Genomic DNA, 17,494 nt, shown 5'->3' with positions numbered 1-17,494 from the left:
TGTTCCGGTCCTTGGCCATAGGTAGATCAAGTCCTGCAGGTGAGAGGTATCAAAGAGCAGTCAGAATGACAAGGTTGAAAGATGCAACTCAAAAACACAGCAGTGGAAGGAAAAGCATGAGAGCTAGTAGGTTACCGAGCAAAACACTCCATCGTTCTCTGTCCTTTTATATTATCCTCTCCAATATCTTCACCCTTGTTACAGCTTTACATCACCTGTGTTTAGTAGTGCTACATCCACGTGCTGCCACAGTCCACAGCAAAACAAATTCATTCCAGACCAGGTGTGAGAACACAACCTAATTTCCTTCAGTCTAGTCACACAGCAAAACTGAGAGCTTAGGTCAGCCTTCTGCTTTCTTGACAGCTGCAGGAGGCAAACCTCAAAAGACCACACCACAGCTTTGGAATAAGCGTCAGTGACATTTTTGAAAGGCTACTACAGGCTCCAAGGCCAGACTTGCCACATTTTCACACTTTTCTTTTGCTCTCAGTAGTTCCATTATCAGCCAGTGCACCATGGGTATGTTACTAGTATTAGTAAAGGATCAAAGTACCACTCAGGAGAATAAAGCAGGGAGGAGGCTGAAGGAACATAATTTGCAAGCACTGGGACAAGTTACCAGTGTTTCCCCATAGTTTCAAAGAGTTGGTTGATTTCAAAGGGCATTCTGCCTGAGTAACAACATGGGCCCATGCCCAGTATAGTCTACTCCTGTTGATGCCTTTAAGGGCGGCGGGGTGGGGAGGGGAATAAAAGCGTGAATAATAGCAAGATGTTTGTCAGTCGTGACAAACTCCAGGGCTGCGTATCAACAGAGATCAATGCCTTCTCCTCTGCAGCAGTGTAATACATCTCTCTGCATTTGGTAACAGTCCCCACAGGCAGGTGCCACTCCTGAACTCAGTACGAGCTACATATGACAACAAATTTAGCACGGCAAGGAAGACCTCCTATTTGACACTTTTAGCACGGCAAGGGAGAACCCCTATATTCTTTGACACTGCAGCTCCCCACCGCGCAGGCTGCTGTTTGGAGGAAAACACAATGCAGAAGTGTGGTATTTGAATAAACCTTCTTTCCTCCAGATTCTCCAGTAGGATAATGCAACACAGATTCAGGAGCCCCTGCAACAAAATACCATGCAACTGCAGTGCAGTTTTTAACCTGCAATTGCTGAATACAAAGCACTACAAACAGAAATAGCTAAATAATAGGACAGAGTTGCGCTTTATTCTTGTGACATGTCTTTAATATTACTCAAGTCCGGGCTGTGTACATAAAAGGGACCTGCTGTAGAGGAGATTTACAGTTGCCCGACTTCAACTCGTGTTGAATAACAAATTGGAGTATCGTTAAATGCAAATAACTCTCAAGTCAAGTATTCTCAAGATGTAAAGTAAAAAACGCAAACCTCTGGGTGGCACAAAGTACTTCTGCCACAACCTGTTTTTGCTGAATCACTTTGTGACACCTGATGTTGTCAAAACAACCCTGTGTCTCCATTGCTCCTGGCAGGAAAACTCCTTTTTAGCTGTTTCAATTCTGCTGAATCAGAAGTGGTGCAGAAGGTCTCGTGAAACGTCCTCTAAAAAATATGCTCTATCGGTGGCTGGCAGCAAAGTTAAGGTTGTGGAGGGCCAACCACGGTGAAGGGACAAACTCTTACCCAGGCCCTCCACGGGAGGACGAGGTGAGGAAATGGGGTGGGAAAGCTCACGGGTCGAGATAATGTCGGGGAGGTTGCTTACCAGCTAGCGTTGTGGGAAATACAGAGTCCACTTGGGAGTTAATCCCGGTTACTGCCAAATGAAATAGACTTGGGTGGTGAGAAACCAAGGCGGACATTAAAGCAGCACCTTTCCCCCCCGTCCTGCCCAGCCCAGCACCCCCCCTGCCCCTCAGACTCCTCCAGCTCCACTGGGCACCACAGGGGCCGGGGGCTGAACGGCACTTACCAGTTTCCCTCAGCCATTCTGTCCCTCTCACTCCTCCCCCTGCTCCGGCGCGGGCTCCCCCCGGCTGCAGTGGGCACCTCGCGGTGCTGGGATCAGCTGGAGCGCGGCTGTGGCGGGACGCACCCCTGAAGCAGGAGTTTCAGCAAAGAGCAGCACAGCTCTTGAGCAGACCTGGCTGCTGGGGCTGCTGCCCCGCTAAAGGCCTCGGGGTTATTCCCATTAAAACCTGCGCTGCTGTCATGACCAGTAGCAAAGTGCCTGTGCTTACACACTGAGAAGAATTTTGAGCATAGTGGAATGAGTTCAGCCAAGGGCAATAGAGGTGACTGAGGGATGGGAGTGTCTCCTATCCGAGGACAGCCTGGGAGAGCTGGGCCCCTTCAGCCTGGAGAAAGGAAAGCTCATGGGATCTTACCAGTAAGTACCTGATGGGGACAGGCTCTATGACAGAGCCGGACTCTTCTCAGTGGTACCCAGCGAAAGGACAAGAGGCCATCAGCACAAACTGAAGTACGGTCGTCCAGCCAGGCCCCGCTGACACCAAGCTACAGCTCTTACTGTCTCCCTTTCTGCATTTTTCCTCGCCAGACAGACTCTACAAAAGTCCCCAGCATCAATAGCCCACCTCGGGTGGAAGTCAGCCTGACTGAAATCTGGAACCAAACCATTAGGTCAAAGCTTTAAAGCACAGAGCGTCTGAGAAGCAAGCAATAGGGATTATTTATTTTGAATTCACAAAGGGAAAAATAAGGATTGGAGGACTGCACCGGGGAGACACTAGAATATGATTTTGCGTCAAAGGAGAGCGTATTAGTCCCTTTGCATAATCTCATGGAAATTACTGCCTTCTAAAGTGCAGAGCATTCAGCCTTGGTAGCCCTACGTCACATAAGCCCTCAGTTTCGCAGCTGCTTGCTGCGTTCACAAGAAACACAAGCAGAGTTTTTACTCATTAAGCATAGTCATTAAGAAGACTGTCTTGGCAGGTTTTGAAAGCCGGGGTAACGTCCTGAGCTCTTGCCTGCTCTTCTTCTGGGCACGCAGTAGCCACTGAGCCAGCTGAAGTGACACAGATGATCATTTGTTGCTATCAGCATCTTTATATCAGTTTATTTTAAGATCTACCCTGTGATTACTCAAAGGTTTAAAAAGGGCAAGGCCAACTCGGGATAGCTGAGGCTACCTGTGCTAGTAAAAATGCTTCTTTGTTATTAGCAGGTGATTTCTTCTCTTTGGGAAAGCAGTTATACCAAACAGTGAGGTGATCTGAAGCCTTGTTTAGATGGGTGTGCTGCAAGCCCCAACCTCCGAGTTAATTATCTGCTTCTCCTCCTAATCAGTGGGCAGAAACAGGATTTCTTTGAAATGGTTCCAGTGACTTCAGACATCTGTTTTAATAGTTTTTGACTCGGTGCAGAGAGGCACACATTTCTTTCCAATGAAAGAAAGGCTGGGTTACTAAGAGGCAGAAGACTGCAGTCATTAATGTTATATGAGATTGTATCCACCATGAACCACCACGCAAAAATGATGTCAGCTTCGAAAAGACTCGGAATTTTTACCAGAGCTCTCATAAATTTCGGTGTCCTTCTGAAAGCTCAAGGGGAGGAGGCTATGATCAGGGATCAGTACAGACAACTATCAGCTTTCACTTAAACTAATGAGTTTGATTTGGGTTGGTTGGTTGTTTTTTTCCTCAACATACCTTTATGGAAATAAGCCTGAAAATTACCATGAGACATTGTCCTGGTTGGGGCTGGACTAGAGTTCCCGTTGGTCTGGCAGCGGGAGGAGCTGCAGCACACTGAGACCCCAGGGGCTCCCCAGGGCCCAGTGCCCTCACCTGTGCGCGGGGGCGGGGGGAGCACAGCTGGAGGGCTGGGCCCCGATTGGCCGATATCCCCTGTCATGTGACCTTGTGCTCACTCTATAAAGGCAGGAGTGGGCTGTGAGGGGCTGCCACTTCTGGGAGTGTGGCTGTGGGGCCTTTGAGTTTGGGATTGCCAGCCGGGAGCAGGCGGGTGTCGGTCGGTCGGTCGGTCGGCGGCTGGTGAGCAGCTGTATGGCACGTTACCCGTTGGTACTGGTGTCACCGTACTATTCTGTCACTGTTCTTAAACTGTTTCTATCTCAACCCGCGAGTCTCCCTTTGCCCATCCGATTCCCTCCCCATTCCCAAGTGGGGAGAGTGGGTGACCGACTGCGTGGCATTTAGCTGCTGACCAGGCTCAAACGACAACAGACATTTAGAAAATAGATATGCGAAATGGTATCTTCTGCATGCAATGGGAGCTTAGACTCCAGCTTGAATGTTTAGGTTAGGTTTTCTTAAATACAGAGCCCAACTAAACTTCCATCAAAGGTGAATTTCTGGGTGGAAAAAGGGTATGGGTAGCTGATTTTCCTCCACATTTTTGCCAGTTTCTAGGAGGTTTTATGCAAGACCTGATTCATAAGATTATTGTCATTCTCTCTTTCTGCTTCCTTCGTTATGGAGATACCGATTCGTACTTGGGGACAAAAGGTTTTTTACCTACAGAAAAGTAAAACGAAGGTTTTTCCTCAACAACAAAATTGGTGATGGCTGAAAAACTGTTTCTCGGATTTCTTAGTTGCAGTGGATGTATTTGGCAGGAGACTAAATTAAAAAATGCTTGGCGAAAAAGGAGTGTTATCTGAGCTCCCATGTACACGGGGATGTTCCAGGAAATCTGCCTGTGAGAGTCTTTGAACTGACCAATGCTTGTTCTGTACAGCAGAGGTGGAAGACATCCATCCTTCTCCCCTTCCTCTGTTTGCCTTGCCCCAATCCCCTACCCTGGCATTGGCCAGAGCTTTTTGGGTGCTGCTTCCACAGGTGGTAGTGGTTTCTTGTGAACTGACTAAACACTTGCTGAGGTTAATCACTCTCCTCTGACCACTGTGCCAGGGAATGCAGGTAGTAAGCCGTGCTTTTTGATGCTTTTTGAATGCTGACACCCGCTTCCCCACAGGGCACCGCAAGGCTGCCCTCTGGCTTCTGGCACCCGTGCGTGTGACATGGCTGCCAACAAGTGTGCCACCGGGCATCCTGCAGGGACTGAATTAAACTCGTTTCATGTTCCTGGATCTCCGGATTCCTGCTGCTCCGTGGAAGGGGCAGAAAGGAGGCACCCTATTACAGGCCCCTCACCAGCAAGTTTCCAACAACAAATGCCCCAGTGACCTCCTCTGAGCTCTCCTGTTTCCCCAGATGTCCTTCTTCAAAGTTACAAACCAACATCTCGGTTTGCGTGGGCTTCTTTCCTCCACCAGAAGAGCTGCTGCTTGGGAGCCAGGCATTGCCTCAGTGAGAGATGGGCCTGGGATAACTCCGAGCCCCACTGTGTTTTGGAGGTACCTCCCTGTAAAGAACGTGCCCTGTGCTGGGCCAGGCGCATGTGGGTTGCAAGGGCTTCTCCATTGCTCTGCACCCTTCCTGGTAGAGAAGAGAGGAACCGGAGAGGAAAGTATTTTCCCCTGAGCTCCCCTCTTCATCACTACAGTCCTGGACTCTCTGTGTTTCCACTTCAGAACCAAATCCCAAGGAAGAGACTGGCAAAACCCTATTTTCCTGTTGAAGCATTACAGATTGGCATGGGGCTGCCATACTCAGGATACCCAAGTGAGCAGTTGGCTGGGCAGGCGGCACCTTTCAGTTTCTTATTTTGAATAAATCACCATCTGATACGAAACGTGAAAGGTAACGTTCTCGTCACGTTCTTTTTTTTGAAAATTAAAAGAATAAATTTAATTTGGTAATGCAGGTAATACCAGAGGGAGCTTTTAATCAAAGTTTCCAGAAAAGCAACGGACATTTTACTTTACATTTCTCTCACGAGCATGTCCACCAAGTACGAGATGTTTTGGTTTTCCTTCTCAGTCCAAGGAGATGCCATTCAAGCTTTACAAAGCCAAGGACAGAAAGCATAGGGAGATATTCACTTCCTGTGTGCCTTCAGTAAGCGCACCTAACCGGCTTCCCAAGTTCACACGGGACAAACTGTGGATACATCACGTTGTGATGTTGTCCCCTGCCAGTCCCCCTTCCACGTAGATACTTAAGTTTCCATAAAGGTTTACACTTTTCACCATAGGCAGGATGTCTTCATAGCTGTTGGATTCATAGTCCTTCTGGAAGGTGGCCTCTTCCAAAGGTGTACCTGTGCACTCTGGTATGAGCTCATCCGCATGGAGGAGAGGAGGGTGCTGACTTTCCTATACAGACATTCTGGTGGTGGTCTGATCAAGGTGCGGCTATCTCTCTCTCATCATATGAATGCCATGAAGGCAGTAGCCAAAACACACACAAGATGAGGCCCTGGGAAGACACGGACAAGGCCTCAGTGACTGTCTTGAAACACTGATGCCAAACACAAGACAAGAGATGGGAGGACGGAGTGGGCAGGGGGGCTGTGGTACACCCAGGTGCATTTGCTGGGGCTGCAGCACTGCCAGGGCAGCTGCCATGGGTGAGGATGGTCTGTCACGACATCCCTGAGCGGTGAAGGAAGACGACCTTGAGAGGTGGGTACTGATGTCACCAGCTCCCCAGGTGATGGGCTCTGTTGCACCGAGTGACGTTACCTAGCGACGCACTGTGACCAGGCATTCCGCGCGGCTTGTATCTGGGCACCCGAGTCCCACGCAGCTGGCTCGTGCCCACACTGCAGCTGAGCAGTTCGCAAGGCTGCATTGCTGAGCGAAGTCTTGGTGCTGGTGGCCTGATTGTGGAGTGTTCCCCCCCAAGAGCTGTCAAAGCGTTTTCCCCGGCCCTGCCAGGTACAGGCAGCCGGGGCACCCAGCACACGCGGGCGCTGCAGCGGAGGTGAGCTGGGCAGGGACACCTCACCCTGGGGAGACGGGAGGGTTTCCTTCCTGAGGGACCTGGGCATCTCTTCCAGCCCTCCCCTGGCCAGACCCTCACCGTGGCCTCCTTTCCTTTTCTAGTGTGACACCCGCTGCTGCAGCGCCGGTGAAAGGGAGCAGTTTGTCACCCCCAGCTCCCCCAAGCCCACCGCAGGGAGTGAAGAGGCATGGCCATCGAGGTCGGCGACCTCTGTCCGATCTGCCTGGACAGCTGGGACGATGCTGCCTACGTGATGCCATGCCTCCACCAATTCTGTTACCGGTGTATCCTGCGGTGGGCTGAGAGCAAGCCCGAGTGCCCCCTCTGCAAGAGGAGGGTGCAATCCATCATGCACTCGGTGCGGGCAGATGACGACTTTGAGGAGGTTGTCATCGGACCATCTGGGCTGGCATCAACTTCAGCTGACACCCGCCAGGCAGGAGAAGCGCCCAGGCATGCAGCCACCCACAGCCTCCCTCGCCCTGCAACACCCCAGCTGCCGGCAGTGGAGCCAGTGCCCAGGGCTGCTCCAGGTGGCCTCCAGCCTGACACCTGGGCATCCCTTTTTGATGACCACCCAGCTCTCCTCCAGCGCTTCCTGCCCTGGCTGCAGCTGCAGCTGGGGCTGATCTTTGCGGAGGAGCCTTCAGCAGCGGCTGTGTTTGAGGAGCTCATCCTTTCTCTGCTGGGCTTGATCGGGCTGGATGAAGACGCCCTGGTCCGGGTGATGGAGAGCTGCCTCCAGACTCGCGCGACGACATTTGTACGCCGGTTGATTGCTGTCGTCGTGCGACGGTGCAGCAGGGAGGCCCACCATCTGCTGGGATTAGAGGGTGGCCATGCCGCCGAGGAGCGGGAAGGCAGCCCCGCGGCAGCCCCTAGTCCTGCTGCCTCGCAGAGGGAGTCTCCTGCCCCTGGCCCAGCCCCCTCCGGCAGCCCTGATGGAGCCCATGAAGAGGAGCGCCCCAGCACCTCAACCGCTGCTCTTCGTGGGAGTCCCGGCAGCACCCCTGAGGCCCCTGTTCCCACCCACGGGGAGCAGGAAGAGCCGCACGAGGGTTTGGGGGAGGCTATGGCAGGCCCCTCCACTCCCAGGCGGGGCAGGCGCCGCTCTAGGAGGGGGCCACGGCGAGCCCTGAAGAGGAGGGCCGGCAGCTGCCAGGGCTCTTGCCAGCCACCCAAGAGGCCACCTCCCAGGCAAAAATAAAACCAGGCCCCAGGAGCGGCTGAAACCAGGGCCAGGCCAGCAACCGGGGCGAGTGCTGGCCCTCAAGTCCATCAGAAGGCACTCAGCAGCCTCAGCCTGCATCTCTGCAGATGGTCCCGGGGCAGATGCTTCCAGCCGGCAGCTCTCCAGCGTCAGGCCGTACCAACTCAAATGCTCATAATCCAGGCCCGTCCCCCTCCTCGCCACACCCTCTGCGCCCACGTGCCGGGACTCGGCGCTCCTACCAGACTGCACTGCCCGGTGCAGCCCCACTATGTCAGCGATGAAATCCCCCCTGCTGCACAGTCATGGCTTGGTGCTGCTCTCTGCACAGGAGAGAAAAGGACGTCAGAGGGGGGAACAAAGTCTCGGAGCTGCCAGCTGCCAGGTGAGTGTGCTGCAGCAATATCACCGTTTGCTTGCCTTTGTCTTATGCTTTGTCCTATGTATTTTCTACTGGCCACCATCACTGGCTCATTTCTAGCATCTTCAGTCCTCATCTTAGTGAAGTATTCCTCCTTGAATTGCAAAACATGTAAGCGATGAGCTGCACCCTAGCCACTAGGTAAGGCATTTTGCAGACCTACCAGCACAAACAGGTTCAGAAATAAGATGCGCTCATACAGGAATTTGCACTCACGGAAACGTGTGTCTGATTAATTTGACTGGTTTTATGCTAACTTCTTTACAGAGGGCTTCACACCAGACGAAGGAATGTCCAGCGTGATTTGCCTTTACCTGTGAGAATCCCGACGACTATCAGGGTTCCTGTCCCTGCCGCAGGTCGGCAGCGTGGGGAACAGCTTTCTGCAGTCACCTTACGTCTCTACACCGAGATTCAAATAAGCCATGAACACCGATCCGTTGTGAGTATGCATGATTTCCCTTTGTAGCTGAAAACTACACTAGCAGAACTGAAAAGGTTACCCCAAATCTCCATCCAAGCCAAGCAGTTTCCTGTAGTGACTTGTAAATGCCAGGCATGGAGTTTGATGGAAATACAACAATGACGCTGCAAAAAAACATGAACACAACCCCACGACTTCACCCTAACACCCAAAGTGATGCTTTCAGAAACTGCGTCTTCTTCCCTGCAAGCAGCCGTACCCATCTGACTAGTCAACCCATTGAGCCAATGTAGCTCCAAATGGACACGGGCCTGTACACGTATTTTCAGAGGTGTGTACACACAACGTGCATGCCTTCTTTTGGGGTCCGGGGTCAAAGGCCATTTTGCCACTCAGAGGAATTCTGACTGGAACCATACTGGAAGAGTCGGTTGCAGGGCATTACAGTATTTGTCACTCTCCCATACCTACCTTTGCTAAAGTAAAGCTCCTTCACTTGCAAAAACCCGGTAGATCACCAGCCATCAGGTGAGACATCTCACAGCCCTAAAAATGGAAGGTTTTATAAACCAGGTGTATGAAATGATGCCACTTCAGACAATTTCAGCTGCAGGTAGCAAGTGCTCTTGTAAAATTTCCCCAGGATCTAGTAAAAATCCTCCAGGACAGGATATTCTCTTTTTTGATGGGAAGCGATGTGGCTGAAGCTCTCCCTTTTAAATATATTCTGCAAAAATGTGTTGATTACTTCAAAAAATGCCTGTGTCATACCCTGGAATCTAAGCAGAAGGCAGAGCTGGCAAGCAAAGCCTCGCCGGAGAATGTTCAGAGCGCCCCACCAGCTGTACCACTCACTTTGAAGAGTACTAAAAGTTGGGAAACTATTTGTCAAAGCCCAAGAAATGCGGCCCTCTTCCGATTACACTTGATCTAGAGGTAGCTGCACCTGCAATGAAAGGAAAACCCCCTGCAAAAAGGAGAAAGGGGCTGAAGATGTGGCTCGGCAACTGCATGAATCGCCTGCCACAGCTCTTGTTTAGTGGGGAACCTCCATCAGTGCTGAAGTGGCAACTACAGGACTCACAACAAAGCGAGAGGTATAGGAAGCTGGAATCAAAACAACACGCAATGGATCTGTCTCTTTTAGGAGAAGGGTGGAATGGAAAGAAAGGTGGCATGACTTGAAAGCAGACGATGGATGACTAGGACGGGAGGTGGTGGGTCTCGTGTACTGAAGCAATGGAACTTCTTGCTGCCCAGTTTTGTGCATACCAAGCTTTTTGAATGTTCAGAACCAAGGGGTCCAAGCCCCTGGAAGAAAAGCACGTCAGAGAAGGGAACAAACCTCAAGACACAGTCGGGAAGTCTCGGAGCTGCCAGCTGCCAGGTGAGTGTGCTGCAGCAATATCACCGTTTGCTTGCCTTTGTCTTATGCTTTGTCCTATGTATTTTCTACTGGCCACCATCACTGGCTCATTTCTAGCATCTTCAGTCCTCATCTTAGTGAAGTATTCCTCCTTGAATTGCAAAACATGTAAGCGATGAGCTGCACCCTAGCCACTAGGTAAGGCATTTTGCAGACCTACCAGCACAAACAGGTTCAGAAATAAGATGCGCTCATACAGGAATTTGCACTCACGGAAACGTGTGTCTGATTAATTTGACTGGTTTTATGCTAACTTCTTTACAGAGGGCTTCACACCAGACGAAGGAATGTCCAGCGTGATTTGCCTTTACCTGTGAGAATCCCGACGACTATCAGGGTTCCTGTCCCTGCCGCAGGTCGGCAGCGTGGGGAACAGCTTTCTGCAGTCACCTTACGTCTCTACACCGAGATTCAAATAAGCCATGAACACCGATCCGTTGTGAGTATGCATGATTTCCCTTTGTAGCTGAAAACTACACTAGCAGAACTGAAAAGGTTACCCCAAATCTCCATCCAAGCCAAGCAGTTTCCTGTAGTGACTTGTAAATGCCAGGCATGGAGTTTGATGGAAATACAACAATGACGCTGCAAAAAAACATGAACACAACCCCACGACTTCACCCTAACACCCAAAGTGATGCTTTCAGAAACTGCGTCTTCTTCCCTGCAAGCAGCCGTACCCATCTGACTAGTCAACCCATTGAGCCAATGTAGCTCCAAATGGACACGGGCCTGTACACGTATTTTCAGAGGTGTGTACACACAACGTGCATGCCTTCTTTTGGGGTCCGGGATCAAAGTTCTGAAACAAACTAGGCCCAAACAATGGGCCTCAAACCATAGTTGACATCTGAGTGAATCCCCCGACCAGCAGCCAGCATCTTATCAGCATGAAATGCAGCCCTGGGAACAACCCCTGAACACAGTCAGTAAACAACAGGAAGTAACTATAAATCCCCAATGTAAAGAAAAACAGAAGCTCCTCAGACGTGCCCGCATCCTGGCCAGATCCGGACACGCCTGAGCGAGGCATGTCAACCTACCAGCTATCTCCCGTGCATTTTGTATAGATTTGTTTGTTAAACTGTACAAAAGCCAGACCCTCTCCTGCGTGGGACTTCCCAATTGCTGGGAAAGGCTCTCCGACCCTTCACTGTGACGGGGCTCCCCAGCTGATGCACGGGTCAGGGTGATGGTAAAGTCTGAGGGCAATTGGTGATGCATCTTTCTTAATCACTGTAACTAGCTTTATGTAGTGATGAGTATGTGCATTACCTTGTTTGTTCTTTCTGCTGCTTTAAACTAATGTAAAATAAGCCTATTTCTTTAGCTTGGTGTCTGTGTCCTTTGCGTTAACCCCGTCAATTGGCAAAACAATTTTGGCATCACAGGCAGGATCAGATCAAAATGTCATTTTTTAAATCTAAACGTAATGAATCAGTTGTCCGCAATTCCTGGTTGGGAAGACCTTCCCTATCGTTCCCTGACTCTCGAGTGGGCTAAGGTCATAGGACCATGTGAGCAGTGGGAAAGTCGGGTAAAAGAAGCTGAATGACTGGATGTATTAAAATGCATCCCAAAACTATCTATCGAAAATGAAAAGAAACTGTGTGTTCAGGAAGACAGGGATGGGTTTTGTTAACAGCATATCGGAAACAGCACCAGCAGAAAGAAAAACTGTTGTTAGAGCTCTCCCACATGGAGCGACAGATGTGTGATTGGCAGAATCAAATGGTAATGTTACAGTGTCAAAACAAGTTGCTTGCCGATAAGTTGGATACTTATCACACTGCAGCTGAAAGAGCTGCAGTAAGGGTTGCACAGTACAAGTATAAGAAAAGAAGGGGACGAGTAAACCATAGGAAAGTGCATGCTGTGATTGCAGAAGCAGGGGTACAGTGGGGTCCTGACAGATGGGATGGAGCTATCTGGGATTCTACAGGTTGTGATGAGGCTGGTTCCTCAGATGATCTTGTGGATGTAAAACCAGCGTGGCGACGGAAGATAGAACTGGATGCTAGCGGGCAACAAGTAAGGAAGGATGTGATAGAGGATTATACTCAGCATGAAATAAATTACATAATTGAAAGATTTAAGCAGAGACCGGGGGAACCCCTGCTCTCTTGGATGGTGCGTTTGCACGATCAGGGAGCAGCAGGGGTAACCCTACATCCAGGGGACTCTAGGAAGTTTTTGGATTTGAGTTCTGACTCCGTTCTGCAAGATGCATTCCAAAATAATCCTCAGGATACAAATTTGTTAACCTTGGCCACCTGGGGATGTACTAATAAATACCCCACGGAGAATGATTGGCCAGGTGGGGAACATCCCTGGTATACTTTGCGAGATGGTGTACAGCAGAAAAGGAGGAAGGGATGAAATTGGCAATCTTTATAGGAGACCCTGACACAATGATGCAAACTGCCTTGTCTGTCACTCATAGGAATCGATTGATTAAAACTGCCCCGCCAGCATATAAACATGTCATAATGGCTCTCTTAATTAATGGGACAGGAAATCCCTTTGATGAGATAATTGAAAAAATACAGCAGCCAGGTGATCTTGGAGAATGGGGCCCCCAAGGAAGTGCAGGAAACCCAGATACGCGGGACAGCCCTAAAGGAAGTGAGAACAGAGTTTCTCGCAAGGAAAGGTTTACAGCTTTACTGAAGGATGGCACGTCTCGTGAAAAGATTGATGGTGTTCCAACTAACGAGCTGTGGCGACTATGCAAAAAAAGAGGGCTGAATAAGCCTAGCAGAAAAGTGCAGAGTTGTGAAACTAAGAATCCAGGGGTAACTCAGCCTACGGCACCTCTTCCTGAGCCTCAGCGGGACTTCCCATCTGCACACGGTGGGCCCTCCGCGGGCAGATCAGTTGTTCCGGGGGAAAGGGGGGGTTGGGAGCCGTATTCTGATTCATACCCATGGAAGGAGACTAGGGAAATAGTCCATCGTAGTAAACAGGGATGAGATTACGGCCAAGCTCCAGTGCAATGGGCACGGAAGGACCGACGGCCCCATGCGGAGGTCCAGATATTTTGGAAAAAACGCTCCTCACAAACAGTAAAAGCCTTAATTGACACAGGAGCGGAGGCCTCCTTGATATATGGGAACCCAAAGACATTTAAAGGACAACCTGTAACTGTTACAGGTCTGGGAGGGAAACAAATTGAAGCTGTACAAACTGAAATAGAAATGAAAATAGGAAACCTCCCAAAACGACTGTATTCAGTCATGATTGTCCCCATTCCTGAATACAGAATAGGAATAGACATTTTGAAGGGACTAACTTTGAATCTCCCAGATGGTCAGTACCAGTTTGGGGTGAAAAATCATATCCGTATTAGAACAGTTTTAGTAGGAAAAGTGAAAATGCCTCCTGTACAGATTCCTGCTGCTACTAAATTAGTGACTGTGAAACAATATATAATTCCAGGAGGGCATGAGGAGATATCGCAGACAATTAAAGATTTATTAGATGCAGGAGTATTGAAACCAGTTACCACAGCTTGGAACAATCCGGTACGGCCTGTCAAGAAAAGTGATGGGTCATGGAGAAGGACAGTAGATTTTAGGGAATTAAACAAACACACCCCACTGCTTACGGCAGCTGTACCAGATACTATTACTTTAATAGAAAAGGTTCAAAAGCATTCAGGGACTTGGTAGGCTGTAATAGATTTAGCTAACGCCCGGTGCCTAATATTGTGAAAGGACAACAAATTATATTGGACCTTTACCCCAGGACCGAGAGTGTAAATATGTCTGCGCTGCTGTAGGTACATATTCTGGATAGTTGATTGTCCATACTTGTAAGAAAGCTACTCGTCACAGTGCTATCTGCACTATAGACATAATAATTTTGGACTATGGAATTCCATTGCAGATTCAAACTGACAGTGGGTCTCATTTTCGAAACGAATTTGTCCAACAGTATGCTGAGCAGCAAAGTAGTCAGTGGGGTTTTGAGATACAGTACCATCCACAAGCTGCAGGATTGATTGAACGAACCGATGGGTTGTTGAAAGAGCAGTTGAAGAGGCTACGAGATGGGAACCTATCCCAATGGAAAACTCATTTCACCGATGTGCTACACATTCCTAACAATAGGACCGTTGGGGAAATGGAAACCCCTCTGATGCGCATGACTACATCCAATTTGCAAATAAAACCTCTGACAGTAAGTGAGACTTTGACTGAGTGGGAAATTGTTCCGGGTGCGATGGCCCCTTACCGGGCCACTCCAGAGGCTGCAGGGCTAGATCTGCATGCGTTGGAATTGATCGGGATAAACCAAAAACGGATGAGACTTATCAGGACTGGAATAGGAATTCAAATTCCTCCGGGACACCTTGGTTTGATAACTGCTTGTTCGAGCCTAGCCTTGAAAAATATTCATGCCATGGGAGGAGTGACTGATGAAGATTACCAAGGAGAAATTAAAGTAATTCTGTTAAATAATGGTGAACACGATTTGCTTGTTCATCCCCATGACAGAATAGCACAATTATTGATACCGCCAGCTTTGAAAGCAATTGTGGAAAAAGGGGATCCACCTCAAGTCACCACTCTTCTTGGAGATAAAGGGTTTGGATCAACTAATTTCAATAACGGAGCTGAAGTATAGGTCCAGACTTCAAGCGGACCTCCTGAACCAGCTGAAGTAATAGCCACAGGAAAAGACAATACTGTTTTAATCATGAAACCTGCACAGGAAAAATGGGAATATGTTCCTGCAACTAAATGTTATCTGCGAGAACAACAGGATGTCTCAAGATTCTACATTTTAGATCCTGCTAAGATGGATTTGCCTGTGTGTCGTCATGGTCCATTTGGGAAAGGCTTTTACCCCAGGATGGCCACTGGAAGGTCCATGAGAGACACCGCCTAGGTGGCAACGGAATAATGCAACCAAGACAAGACAACAGGATGATTTCCAGTGCAAAGCCACTTCTGCCTGTATCATAGCCAATCTTACTTTCCGTATTCAGTATGTAACGAAACATGTACGTTCTGGTGGCCTTCAGGACCAGCATCACGATGGAGAGATCGTGGACGTCTTTTTGTAACCTGTCCTACAGATAATTCGAGCGTCACTATATCTAGTAAAGCATCTCTTAAATGTTGTAATGTGTCAGGTCTACCCAGTTCGAAATATTACTACAAATGTGTTAATCGAACAGGTGGTCATGAGGTGAATGCTACTCATGCAATAACCCTTCCCATGGAATAAACAGAAACACTAATATGCCGTAATAATTCAGTAATGAAAAATCAGTTACACTGGGGAGACTTCTTTACTACGTTAAAATCTAAACCTCCTCTTTCTGTTGATCATTTGTACCGCATTCCGTCTACCTGTGTTCAAGTGGCTCAACAATATCAGAGACATGTTATTCATTTCACCATTTCTTTCCACCCGCTAGGAATCGAACCCATAAATTAGGTTTGTGTACGTCCACAGCAAATGGTGTATTGTGTGGACAAAGCTCGTGGTTATATGAACCATGTTTATTGGAACATTCAGTGAATCTGTGTAAACGGACAATCGTGCCCAAAAGCTTTGATATGTTTCTAAAAATTAGTGCTAAGCATGTTTGCACAGTGATGAATGATAAAAAGATTATAGAAATGTATCATCTAACTGCTCCATTTTCGGGATGCCTCAGAAATGTATTCTATCTCATCTGGCACGGACAGATGTATACTTTTTATTCAGCGCATGAAGAACAAGTAAACATGTACGGACATCCCCAAAGCCCAGGACTTAATGGAATCAGCTTATCTCTGTCTCCACTGAACACCATCATGGAACAGTCAGAACATTTGTGACGACACCTAGAACGGCGAAATAAAACTCTGTCAGACTCTGTGATACAGACTGTAATCACAAAGAATCAACTGATGTCGCTAGCGAGCCAGACGGAGAAGGAGACGGCACACCACTGGTGGCACACCTTTACTCGATATTCACCCTCTGCAACCCAAGTGTTGAACTTTTTAATACATCCTCTTGTAATATTGTTACTTATCATTATTATTGCTACTTTATATAATTGTTATGTATGGTATGGTATCAAACGGATAGAACGAACATATTGGGCTCTTCCAAAGGGGTTGTGATCTTCACTCATAAGTCAAAGGACCGACTGAAACAAAAAAGGCCCAAACAGTGGGCCTCAAACCAAAGTTGACATCTGAGTGAATCCCCCGACCAGCAGCCAGCATCTTATCAGCATGAAATGCAGCCCTGGGAACAACCCCTGAACACAGTCAGTAAACAACAGGAAGTAACTATAAATCCCCAATGTAAAGAAAAACAGAAGCTCCTCAGACGTGCCCGCATCCTGGCCAGATCCGGACACGCCTGAGCGAGGCATGTCAACCTACCAGCTATCTCCCGTGCATTTTGTATAGATTTGTTTGTTAAACTGTGTAAAAGCTGGGCCCTCTCACAGCACAGATGGAGACCCCACCTACGAGTGGACGCCCTGCGTGGGACTTCCCAATTGCCGGGAAAGGCTCTCCGGCCCTTCGCTGTGACGGGGCTCCCCAGCTGAGGCACGGGTCGGGGTGATGGTAAAGTCTGAGGGCAGTTGGTGATGTATCTTTCTTAATCACTATGTTTCTTAATCACTTGTTTGTTCTTTCTGCTGTTTTAAACTAAAGTAAAATAATCCCATTTCTTTAGCTTGGTGTCTGTGTCCTTTGTGTTAACCTTGTCATTTTGCCACTCAGAGGAATTCTGACTGGAATCATATTGGAAGAGTCGGTTGCAGGGCATTACAGTATTTGTCACTCTCCCATACCTACCTTTGCTAAAGTAAAGCTCCTCCACTTGCAAAAACCCGGTAGATCACCAGCCATCAGGTAAGACATCTCACAGCCCTAAAAATGGAAGGTTTTATAAACCGGGTGTATGAAATGATGCCACTTCAGACTATTTCAGCTGCAGGTAGCAAGTGCTCTTGTAAAATTTCCCCAGGACCTAGTAAAAATCCTCCAGGACAGGATATTCTCTTTTTTGATGGGAGGCGATGTGGCTGAAGTTCTTCCTTTTAATTACATTCTGCAAAAATGTGTTGATTACTTCAAAAAATGCCTGTGTCATACCCTGGAATCTAAGCAGAAGGCAGAGCTGGCAAGCAAAGCCTCGCCGGAGAATGTTCAGAGGGCCCCACCAGCT

Source organism: Tyto alba, unplaced genomic scaffold, assembly GCF_018691265.1.
Source record: "Tyto alba isolate M040663 unplaced genomic scaffold, T.alba_DEE_v4.0 Super-Scaffold_13, whole genome shotgun sequence".
In the NCBI taxonomy this organism is placed as follows: domain Eukaryota; kingdom Metazoa; phylum Chordata; class Aves; order Strigiformes; family Tytonidae; genus Tyto; species Tyto alba.
This window is presented reverse-complemented; position numbering follows the sequence as displayed.